The sequence below is a fragment of the Raphanus sativus genome, unplaced genomic scaffold (genome assembly GCF_000801105.2).
Source record: "Raphanus sativus cultivar WK10039 unplaced genomic scaffold, ASM80110v3 Scaffold3252, whole genome shotgun sequence".
In the NCBI taxonomy this organism is placed as follows: domain Eukaryota; kingdom Viridiplantae; phylum Streptophyta; class Magnoliopsida; order Brassicales; family Brassicaceae; genus Raphanus; species Raphanus sativus.
In genome coordinates, this window is record NW_026618558.1 from 1 (window position 1) to 11,702 (window position 11,702).

General features: G+C 32.8%; 2 pseudogenes; one reads left to right on the forward strand and one right to left on the reverse strand.

Moving 5' to 3' along the window:
- Positions 1-574: 574 nt before the first annotated feature.
- On the reverse strand, positions 575-1,767 carry LOC130506449 (B3 domain-containing protein At3g11580-like; annotated as a pseudogene).
- A 9,046-nt stretch (positions 1,768-10,813) lies between these two features.
- Positions 10,814-11,404, forward strand: LOC130506450 (protein GL2-INTERACTING REPRESSOR 2-like; annotated as a pseudogene).
- Positions 11,405-11,702: the final 298 nt, after the last annotated feature.

Below are 11,702 nucleotides of genomic sequence, written 5' to 3' on the forward strand. Positions count from 1 at the left end.
AAAATATTTTTACTAACTTAACCAAGTTTTAAATTCTGAATTTTTTTTCGTCAGTTTTGGTGTCTAAGTAACAAAATAAGTCAATATATATCGAAACGACAATTCTAGCATCAGTCTTTGAATTGAACAAAAACATGACGGTGCCAAACAAATAAGAATGGTAAAACTAAACTAGATAGTTGAGGCACATATATATATATATTTAATATAAGATTAATTGGTTAAACTTGACTTTTAAAAAGAAAAGAAAGTGTAGGCTATCAAAATCATGCTAGGCAACAAGTTATCAACAATTGGCCATGTGCGATTACAGTCAAGTGTAGCATTATTCTCCCTGATTCCTTCTTTATATTATCTATTGAAATGCTCTTTGGGTCTACTATAAAATACTAATTTCATATATATGTCTCATCTCGAGAAACAGCCACGACGTCTGTTTAACGCTTAAAACAATCCAATTTAATTTGCATCATGCATATTTAATCAAATAGCAGCATATACTTGCTTATACTTACGTAAGCAAATTGAATAGGACAAGAATGTCAAAGTTTATATTACCATGGGATGAGGTTGACTAATAGTAAATGTGTTGGCCGTTGTAGCCATCGGGACACGGTGGTGGCTCAACAACGTCACCGTGACATTCGAGGTTAACTCCGAATAGCCTCACCGTTCTCGAGCTCCTTGCAACCACCGTCGGTGTCTCAGCGACGGCGCCTACGATTTTTCACCATCACGACACGTGCATGTCTTTTAGTCACATATATTTTTTTATAAAGTAAATAATGAGCACTAGGCCTAATGAGCACGTTAGTCGAAGAGGATTGCATGGTTCTCCTCACGCGCGTGTAAGAGATTAGTTACAACTTGCGAAGTTTATTTTCTTGTCAACAACTAATAAAAGACATACATGACAAAATAACAGAGACAGGAAAATCTATAACAAACTAATATAACAAAAAAAAAATTTATGTCAAAAATGTCTTTTAAGATGATTGTTCTTGTAGAATACCATGTGAATATGCATACCAATCTAAAACACCGTGCATAAAAAAGAATAATATATGATAGATTATTAAAGATACGAATATATATTTTGTGAAAACGACGTTATCTACTAAGAATATCTTTGAAACAAACAAAAAGAAAGAAAAAATGAGATATAAACGTTTTACCATATTGTGAATATTCTTGGTGAATATTAGGGTAAGAACTAGTTGACGTGTGTACTTGACGATAAGGTGTAGTCAGGCCGCTCCAGTACGCCGTTGTGTTAACATGAACCTCTTGAGACACGGCGGAGACAGCCGAAGGATAAGAAGCCTCGCCCCGTCTCCGCCAGCCAATGAACAGTCTATGGAAATCAAAACGGTGCCGTTGGAAGAAAACAACATCCCCAGCGTCGAGGTGCTTGTCTTTGACGTACTTGCTCCATCCTTTGGTCAAGACGTAGCTTTGACTACTGTTCCAGTATGAGTATCTGAACTTCCAAGACTTTCCTGACTCGTCCTCGAAGCTAAGAAGCATCCCTTTCTCAGCCGTCATGTCGCCGCCGCCATTATTGAGAGGGAGATATTTCTCGGCGTATTGTTTCGGTATGACTAAACGGTTAGCTTTCCTACGTCGCTTGGTGTGAGTGATTTCTCGAACAAGGACTCTCTATATGCTACGGCGTCGTTTTGGTGATGGTTCATGGAGACAGTGTTGTGGTAGATGTCTCTTGAGTAATTGTCGACTGACATTTTTTTGGAGAGAGAGAGAGAGAAGAGAGAGGAGAGAGAGAGAGAGAGGAGAGAGAGGAGAGAGAGAGAGAGAGAGAGAAAGACAGTAGAGAGAATATGCAGAGATGCTTGGTGGCGAAAGAGAGATGGGTAATGGTACTAATATAGTATTAGACGTAGGTAAGAGAGAGTCAGTGAAAAAACTGTGAAAATAGTTAAATTGATGTGAAACTGTGGGAACTATTTGATGTAAATGAAGAGGACACGACATCGATAGTACTTTTAAGGTTTTGCGTGATGATATTTCTTTTCAATCATTGTTTTATTTTTGTTATTTTTGCAAGTCCATGTATATCAATTATCAAGTAAACATTTTAAATATATAGTATCGAAATTCTCTTAGTTCTCTTTTAAATGACATTAGATCTTAAGAGGTTCTACATTATTTCTATTCTATAGTGTGTGAAATAATCAAATGGTTATAAAGGGTAGTGAGGTTTGCCCTAATGTATACGATATTAATTCTTAGTAGTTAATCCATGTCGTTTAAGAACTTATATGGTTAAACTTTTAGCAGCAAAAAAATGTATGGTTAAATATAAATACGTGTAAGAAATATAAGGGATATACTACCAAGGTTGGTGATTATGTTATTTTTCTTTTGAACGATCTGAATTCAAACCCGGCTTGAGAACAATGAGTGAAAGAATCTTAACTTTTTGGGGTTTTATTCAAAAAAGTTATGACATCATTCCGGCCCTGAGATTTACAAATTTGAGATTTATGTTTTTGTAAATTATTTTCTTGAATTATGGGAATCATATGCCAAATGTTTCATTTGTCTATGCTCTGGATCTCCCTTGAAATTATTATCCGATTACAATTCCTTCCTCTTCGAATTTGGTATATATTTGTTGTGTTTTGTTGGTTTGTTAATATATGCGATTAGTCGGGATCCAACGGCTGAGAAGTGAAGGGTACATTATCAGTAAGGTACATAGGATACTTACCCCTGACGCAAGTGAGAAGCTCAAGCTGTGAACAATATGGAGCATGTGCTTTGCCTTTCCAACACACCATCGCAAGCATCTTCTTCACTTCTACTTCATATAGTTCATAACAGCCCTTAATGTTCATTCTCTCTATCTCCACTTTTTTATTTTACATTTTCTTTTCCTGATCATTTTACAATTGAGAAAGATAAGGACTTAATGAGTTCTTACCAAAAAAATACTTAGTGAACTGTTTGTGAAATCGACTTGACTTTGTGGCCCGTCTCTCTTTTTCTTGTTGAGTAACTGATACCCAACATGCAGTCATAACGTTTCGAAAAATCACAGTTATAAATGAAACCCAACATACAATTCACCAAATATATAAATAATCAATTAATATCGCTCAAAACATACAATTCACCAAATATATAAATATTCAATTAATATCGCTCAAAACATTGTAGAACAAAACTTATATTCTTGGTTTATTTATCAAATTACACATATTTAACATTCAATTCAAAAAAAAAATTCATTAATTTGTACCCATGGTGTATAATATTAGGTTGAAAAAAATCCAACCTAATAATGGATAGGTTGCAATCACAGCTGAAACTTACTCTTAAATCCAACCTAATATAAAGAAATATTAATGAAATATTAATATTTAGCATTTATTGAAACTCATACAGCTCCTGATGGTTAATGGTTCTAATGATCTCTTGGTTATAAAGAAAAGGCACGAGAGGAATCTGCAATGTAATTCGTGGAGGGTTCCTAATATGATAAACCTGCACATTTCTTTATATAATGTTTAAAAGACGACAAACTTGTCATTTTTAGGAAGTGTTTTGAGCAGCTTCATGAAACTCAGGGTATTACTTTTGCTTTATTATTTCTGTTTCTGACATTTTCTCCATTCCCTAGTAGATTAAAACTGCTGTATGAACTGTAAGTTTTCTAATACTCCCTCTGTTTTTTAAAGATAGATGTTTTAGAAAAATAAATTGTTTAACAAAGATGTATTTTTTATGTTTTCTATATAAAAATTGCAAATTTCAATAAAATTGATTGAATTTATTGAAAGACTATTGGTTAAAATGCATTGGAATTTGATAATTTCTAAAAATGATGTATAGTTAATGTGTTTTCTTAGTATGTGTGAAAACACCAAAACATACATCTTTAAAAAACAGAGGGAGTATTTTCTATGTAGTTTTTGCTATAGTAATAATATCAATTTGATCATAATAAATATTAGTACGACAAGACAAGATTTATCCTGCGCAATAAATGATGCAAATCGTGTTGAAGCCAATGGCGTAGCTCCTGCATGACAAAAGTACGTCGACACCAATCAAAATAATTAAGACTAGAGATGACTTATCTATTTTTTTGGTCGAAATGTTAAAAGCTTATCAGCTAACCACTATCGCAACCTCTAGATTGGAAAGTATTCTTTCCGTTTCATAGAAGGTGTCGATTTATAATTTTTACTTTTGTTTCATGAAAAATATCATGTTATATTTCCAATGTAAAATTTTAAATAAAATTAAAAAACATAATTAAGAGGTATTTTAATTATAAAACATAATTAAGAGGTATAATGTTACATAATGGTTATGAAATTTATTACGTACGATTTATGCCATTACTCTCATTATGGTAAATCTATTTTTGTGGTAAAAATAAATAAATATGTGTGTAGACGTCACTAACGTCAATTTATCAAGATACTGCGAGCTAGCTAGAAGAATAAATCAAAAGAGAAAGACAGACTAAGTGATCTTTTCTTTAATGTTGTCAAAATATTGCTATTGTTAAACTTAAAGTTTCACTGTATGATTTCGAAACATAGTATTTTATTTATAAACATAACTTGTAAAGACAAGAAGTCAAAAAATAATAGCAATCAGAAAATTTAGTCGAGTATCAGGAAATTAATAAACCTGACGATAATCTTCGCTTGCATGTTGTTTTGTATTTAACCATAAGTAGGGGACCAAAGCTATTTGTTGTATTTTCTATGAAACCAAAACTAAATGCCCGGAAACAGAGGAGAGAGGACCACATATTTCCTTCACATTTTTTTCTTGTTAAAAATATCTGCATTATTCAGTATCTTCATATATTATAACCCTAAAAATTTATGCATCGCATATCTTAGACTTATACCAAAATTTGAGAAACTGTAAGCAATTAACTAATAACCTTGCGCAGAGAAAATCACACCAATAGATTAAACTGAAAGATCGGTAATATAAATATTTCATTCACATAAGTTTTGAGGCAAATAACTTTCTATGATATTTTGTTGTTTTTTGAAACCTAATGATATTTTGTTGTTGTTTTCAATATCTGCTAAGTTATTTAACTATTCCATATTTTGATTGCACATGCTACATTTATTTAGGGACACAATTCATATACTGGTTGCTCTAAACTTATCAGACTATTGCTCCAGCAACAACTATCAAAGAACTATAGTATTCACAATACTGAAAAGTCAAAATTGTACAATATACAATCGTACCAGTTACAACACATCAAAAGTTTATCCAAGTTTGAGGATAAGTTTAAGAGTGTGGACTGGAGTATGAAAAACTATTTGAATCTTGGACGTATAAGAAAAGAAACACACAAAACGTTATTTGATAAGAAAAACAAATAAATAAAAAGGTGCGGCTAAGTTTGAGTTGAAAAATATACAGGAAATAGATGGTAGGAGAATGGAAACAAAACATTTGCACGCCTCTATTTTCTTTCTTCTGAGTTCTTTCATTGCATCAAAGATTCAGGTCCCACTTTTATTATACGCAAAGGCCCCATTTCAAATTTAACCCCATTTTGCCTTTACAAAATATATATGTTATTCCATCGGCTATATTTATCATTCTATGTTTTTATTTTATTTCAAAATAAATATCATTCTACAATCCTAATGTAATTTTGTAAATCAAATCTAATTTTTAATCTTTTGAATAATCAATAGTTTTTTATTTAAATAATTTTTATTTAATTAATCATATATTAGTGAATTATATATATTTTTAATCTCTTTGAAATGTGTGAGAGTGATATTTATTTTGAAACGGATAGAATAACAAAAAAAACTATCTCATTTAGCCGAAAACAAATTATTTTGTATGAAATAATGTTTCATGGTGAAAAAGTTGATTAAGAAGATTAGAATCCAGGATTCTGTATGTACCTAAAATGATGTAATTATGATCAGAGAGAGAGAGTCTAACTCCAGCCCCAAATAAATTATACTTGTTTCATACCAGGGGTGGTCCTGAACACAGCGAAGTAAAATATTAGCTTAAGACTCCCTAATTTTTTACAAAAAAATAACATAGAGAAAGACCCTCAATTTGTGAAAAAAAATTTTCTTTTTGAAAATTTCTTACTAAATTGTTTAGGGTCTCCACCATATTAGGGACGTCCACCTCTCCATCAACCAGAGCGAACATGTTTTGGAACATCATTGTGGACAAACTCTGATTAAAATAAAATTATATCCACTTGGAAAATATTTAACAATATTTTTTTGTCAACATATTCAACAATATTCATTACAAGACTTTGAGTTTTGAATTTTCTTTTTTACTAAATAAATTATTTTCGGTTTTGGTTTTCACGTGAGATGGTTAGGAAAACAACAAGAGTGGGCTTTTAAACTGGACCCACATTATGGCAGTAGCAGGCTGAGAGAGAGTGGGTCCCTGCAACGCCCATGATCCCAAAATTTCCAAAGAAAATGGAGACAACTTCTGTGTTTATCCGAAAGCCACCCTCACGCTTTGGATTATCTTTCCTTGGCATATATTCATTTTTCATTTTATTTAGTTTTATAAATACTTGGAAAATATAATGAAACGGTATAAAATATGATGAAAAACGCGGTGCTCCGTCAATTGCATTACGGCAATCACAAAAATAGTTCGAGGTTCGATTATATTATTTATAGTTTCGCATAAAAACTATGACTTGGTGTTCAACTTTACATCTGGTTAATTTTTTAAACAAATCAGTCAAATGAAGATGCTATCAGTATATTTATGTATTTTATTTTATTTCATCAACTTATACACTTCTTCAAAATATATCATAGTAGATGTTTAGTTACGATATACAAGGCGCAGATTGATAACTGTTTGGCAATATGTTCATGCATCTGTAAAGTATTGGTGCTATTTTGTTGTCAGCTATTATAAATGAAAAAAATATATTAAATCCCTCCAGTAGATATAGACTCAGAGTAGTAAGCCATCTACATCTTGTTGAAACAAACTATCTCAATTTGGTTACCAAAGTTCGAACTCTGCCATAGGTCTTAAACCTTAGGCAGCCAATTCCTTAGTTATTTACTGGGTTTAATTTGGGCCGAGCTGACTAGTATATTTTAGTGCTTACCTTTAAACTTTTAGTACGCTATACATAAGTTTCATATATATAAATTTTCATTTATGTGCAGGTCCATTTATTAGGTTGAATAGTTCTTTTTGTAAGGTTTTGTAAACAAATTCACCATGAAATTTACAAGTGTTCAACCACATATGGAGTCTTGAGGAGGCAACTGGTCTATTGGATGCTGTTATTAGACTGGCAGCGTGGCCATCCTTTAAATGGTTATCATCTAAAATCTTAGAGCATCCGCAGCGGCAATTCGATGCTCGAGTTCATAAATCCTTTTTTTTTTTACTTTTTTGGTTTGATTTTTTAAAAAAGAAAAGCGGGCCAGTCGCGGGCCACCACGTGTCATGAGGCCCGCGCTACAGTTGCTGAACCGATTCATCCCGAAGAGACGCACAGCTTGAGGTTCATAAATCTGGGATTTGTTTAATATTTTTTTGTCTTGGTTTTTGTGTGAACCTCGGTGTGATACTCCCGCTGCGGTTGCTCTTAGTTCTCTTAACTCCTTGTCACATTGGAAACTTGAAAAGCAAGAGAGTCTATCAACAAGCCGGCCTTCCGTATTGATAGGAGTGTGATCTCCTTGGATCTTTCTCAATCATATGTGGCTATAGGGGCTTTCTTAATTGGATGTCCTCCTTTTCTGTTTAAGATAGTCGGTTTGAGTGTCTTTCTTTTTTGTTTATGATTGTGTTTGATCCAATTTGGTGGTTCCCTATCCTTCTTGTTGTATTGGTTTTAATGGTTTGAAGTAATGAAAGGTTCTTCCAGTGTCTAAGACAAGTCCCGAGGAAAAAACTATTTGCAACAGTATAAACAAACAAATATCTAAAGTACAAGATAAATGTATCACAAGTCAAAACGATGGTAAAGAATAAAAGAAACAGCATATATATATACATCGATACTCAAACAAAAAAAAAGAAGAAAATTCAAAAGAATAAGATATATCAAGTAGTAGTCTACATGAATGTTCACCACACGAGAACTATGTTGTAGGTTAACTTAAAACGAATGAAGAAATATTTATCTTTTTGAAAATTTTATAGATAAGAGAAGAAGAAAGCATGTCACTCTACCGGTACAAATACAATTTTCATCAGTTCAGAATAATTAGTTGCAAACACTATTTTCTAGTTAACTGGTTGGGTTTCTTATTTGGGCTTATTTACTTGATAATAATAAAGCCCACAATATAATTGATCAGGCATGTTCCGCGAGTTTAAAAACACTGGCTTAAGACGCAAGGAAGAATAAAGGATCATATATAAGATTTAGGTTTGTTGACTTCAGTGACTTTTTTTTTTTTGCTAAAATATTAAAATAATGTTTGCTCCAGGGTGGGGTCGAACCCAACACCTTTTGTAGTGAGAAATGCTGTTTCAACTTCAGTGACTTCAGTGACTTGAGTAACTGAGATCCTTTTTTACCCCAGTTTTGGTGCGAAGAAACTTACTGATCAAGCATAGGTAACTTGAGCCCTTGCACATTTTAGTACTAGCTAGTTCATAGCACTTGTCTCTGTATCTAGGATCCAACCTCACAAATTCACTCTTTGAGAGATGAGTAGAGGTATGAATAAAAGTGGCTGATATCGAGAGAGAATGTCTGGTAAAGAGTAGAAGAAACATGGTTAATTAACTTCTTTAAAACAAAATTATAAAATCACAATATATTCTTCTTGATCTAAAACACGCAAAAGCATGCATTGTATTTGTATCATTATTCTCCAGTACATGACGCTTTCGTTGAGATCCATAGACATCAAATCGAAAAGTGTGTTTATCTTTGTCCACACAAAACCAGCTTTCCGATTTACCTTTGATTTCAATCTTTCTCGTATCTTTGCTTATCAGATCATAACAGAAAAATTTGTCATCTTGAGTTGCACTTATAGCCTTTAATGTAATGCCATTGATCAATTGCAGCTGAGAAGACTACAATAACAGAGTCTTCCTGGACTATTCCTTGTTTCCAAAATCCATAAATCCACCAAACTCTTGCTCTAAGATTGGTTTGGTCAAGAAGAGTTACTTTACTTCTCCACAATATTCTATAAGAGCTCCCATTCGTGACATTTGTAATCAGCACTCTCCATCCTTGCGGTCCATTTTTTATTATATGGTTTTGTGAGCATATGAAAATTCCTAACAAGTTTTGAGATCCCCTTTTTTCTTAACATGATAGCTAATTTAAAGCACATTTTGAAGCAATGTACTTTGTGTGTGTCTATAAAAGAGTTTCAATTTAAGTTTTCCACACAATATAATTTCATGATTTCCTATAACCATTTTAACATAAGATACGAAAATACTGGTTATTCATTCATAACATTAATTGTAAATCCAGCCAAGCATGTCATAGTTTCAATTGAATGAAATTAACTGTAAGGTTGCTAGCTTTAATTATATTAGTTCGGAAGATATACACTATACTATAAGTGTAGTCTATTGTTTTGAATAGAGAAAATATAAATTTGTTTTAACAGAGTCCTTCTTCCCCCAAATAAATCATTAAATAACTTCACATGGGAAATTAACTCACACTGCAAATATTAATAACTTGCTTTTGGTGCGAAGCTACGTGATATTGTAGTCTAACATTTACTTCGTCATGGCCGTCTTTTTACTAGTATTTTATAAGTTTCTTTACAAGATTTTGTAATCCTGTGATTAACATTAATACACATTCAATTCTCTCCCTGCTTCGATTAAGACCCTTTACTTGTACGTAGGTGGTCTACATAAAGACGTATACATATCTGTTTTCATTAAATACAATCAAAGACTATTCGTTTTCTTCTGTCAACAAATACTATTCGTAATTCTTCCTTCTTGATAAATACTTGTACCAAATGAAATTTCGGAGAAAATTAAAGAACACTGACAAAGCTAGTTACTTGGTTTAGGACTCAGTTTTGTTTTATAGCAAATGTATTACGAGTTCAATTTTTGTATATATATAGTATTAATATATTTTTTTGGAAAATAAATTTTGCAAACTATAAACACGTAACATACATACAATATTACTGCATTTTAACCATATTTGACAAACACATTTAAAACCTAAGAAAAATTACCAACAAAATTGGATAATAGTTAAAGTATTTACAAAATTATCAACTGTGAACCAAGCTGAGGTTTGTTTAGTGTTTGTGCTATCTGATCTTAGCAGTGTAGAATTAAGAATTCACTAAATAAAAATAGCACATAATAATAATCAGTAAACATATTTCAAAACTGAAAACATTAATTAAAAAAAGGAAACTAAGACATAATTTGAAAATCAAAACCACCGACTAAAGTTTGTAGTATATTGGTTTAATATTAGCATTATCATCATGCCATAATCCAAAAATATGAAAAACGTAATTATAAAATGTATGCTTTGATATTAAACGATTTGTCAACATTGCCATTTAAACAGGAAAAGTAGAATTGTTTTTCTGCAACCGGTTAAGCAGAAATAGTTGTTGGAAGTAAAAGACTAGTCTATGTAGCTGTCATAGTTATTTCACCTATCGTAATTAAATTGAGCCTTAATGAAAATCAATCTCTCTCTCTCTCTCTCCCTCCCTGAATAGTGGTCTATGTGTATGTGTTTGTGTTTATAAAACGGCCTTACGAGAATCAACAAACTAAACTTCTCAATAAAACCAAAATCTCTTTCTCACCCCCAACGAAAGAACAAATGAGCCAAAGGAACAAGAGCGGCCCTAAGCTCGAGCTGAAGCTTAACCTCTCGCCACCTCCTTCTCAAGCCAACCTGATGAGTCTAGTTCGTTCTCCAAGCCGATCCAACACAACTTCGCCAAGCTCATGCGTTTCATCTGAAACGTACCAGGAGGAGATGGAGACAACAATCTCAATGGTACTTGTTGGTTGCCCTCGTTGCCTTATGTACGTTATGCTCTCTCAAGATGACCCAAAATGTCCAAAATGCAAAAGCACCGTCCTACTCGATTTCTCAACCAAGACGCCTCCGCCGCTACAGCTGCTCCTGCCACCACCACTGAACGCAATAAGACATGGTGGAACTTTTTTGTTTAATCCAACCCTTTGTCCGAATATAAACCTATATAGGCTAGCTGATCCAACCGTGCTTGTTTCTATATATTTCTTTTGCTTCTTCTCGTGGTTGTTTGGTGTCAGAGTAGTGCTAATCACGCTCCACGTTTAGACCAGACATGAAGTGGAGCGCGAGTGGCACTAACTTTGCTTTTAATGCAATACGAAATTATTAGAGCAAATGGTGTTCAGTATGATGAAACATTCGCACTTTGTGTGTCTATGTGTCAACCTTTGCACCTTGGAGATTGAAAAAGACTAATGTCCTCTGTTTCTTAAAAAATTACAAACGGTGTTTCTTGAATAAAAGAGATACATAGAAAATTTATTAGAAACTGTAAAAAGAAACATTCGAGATTCTGTTGGTTTGTTGAACAAAAGGAGATACAGAGAAAATTTATTACAAACGTTTATCCGGGTTCAAATCTCATTTGAAACTAAATTCTAAGTTTGTGTTTGAATTCGACCAGACATTTTATAAGGCAGTCCGGTAACATGAA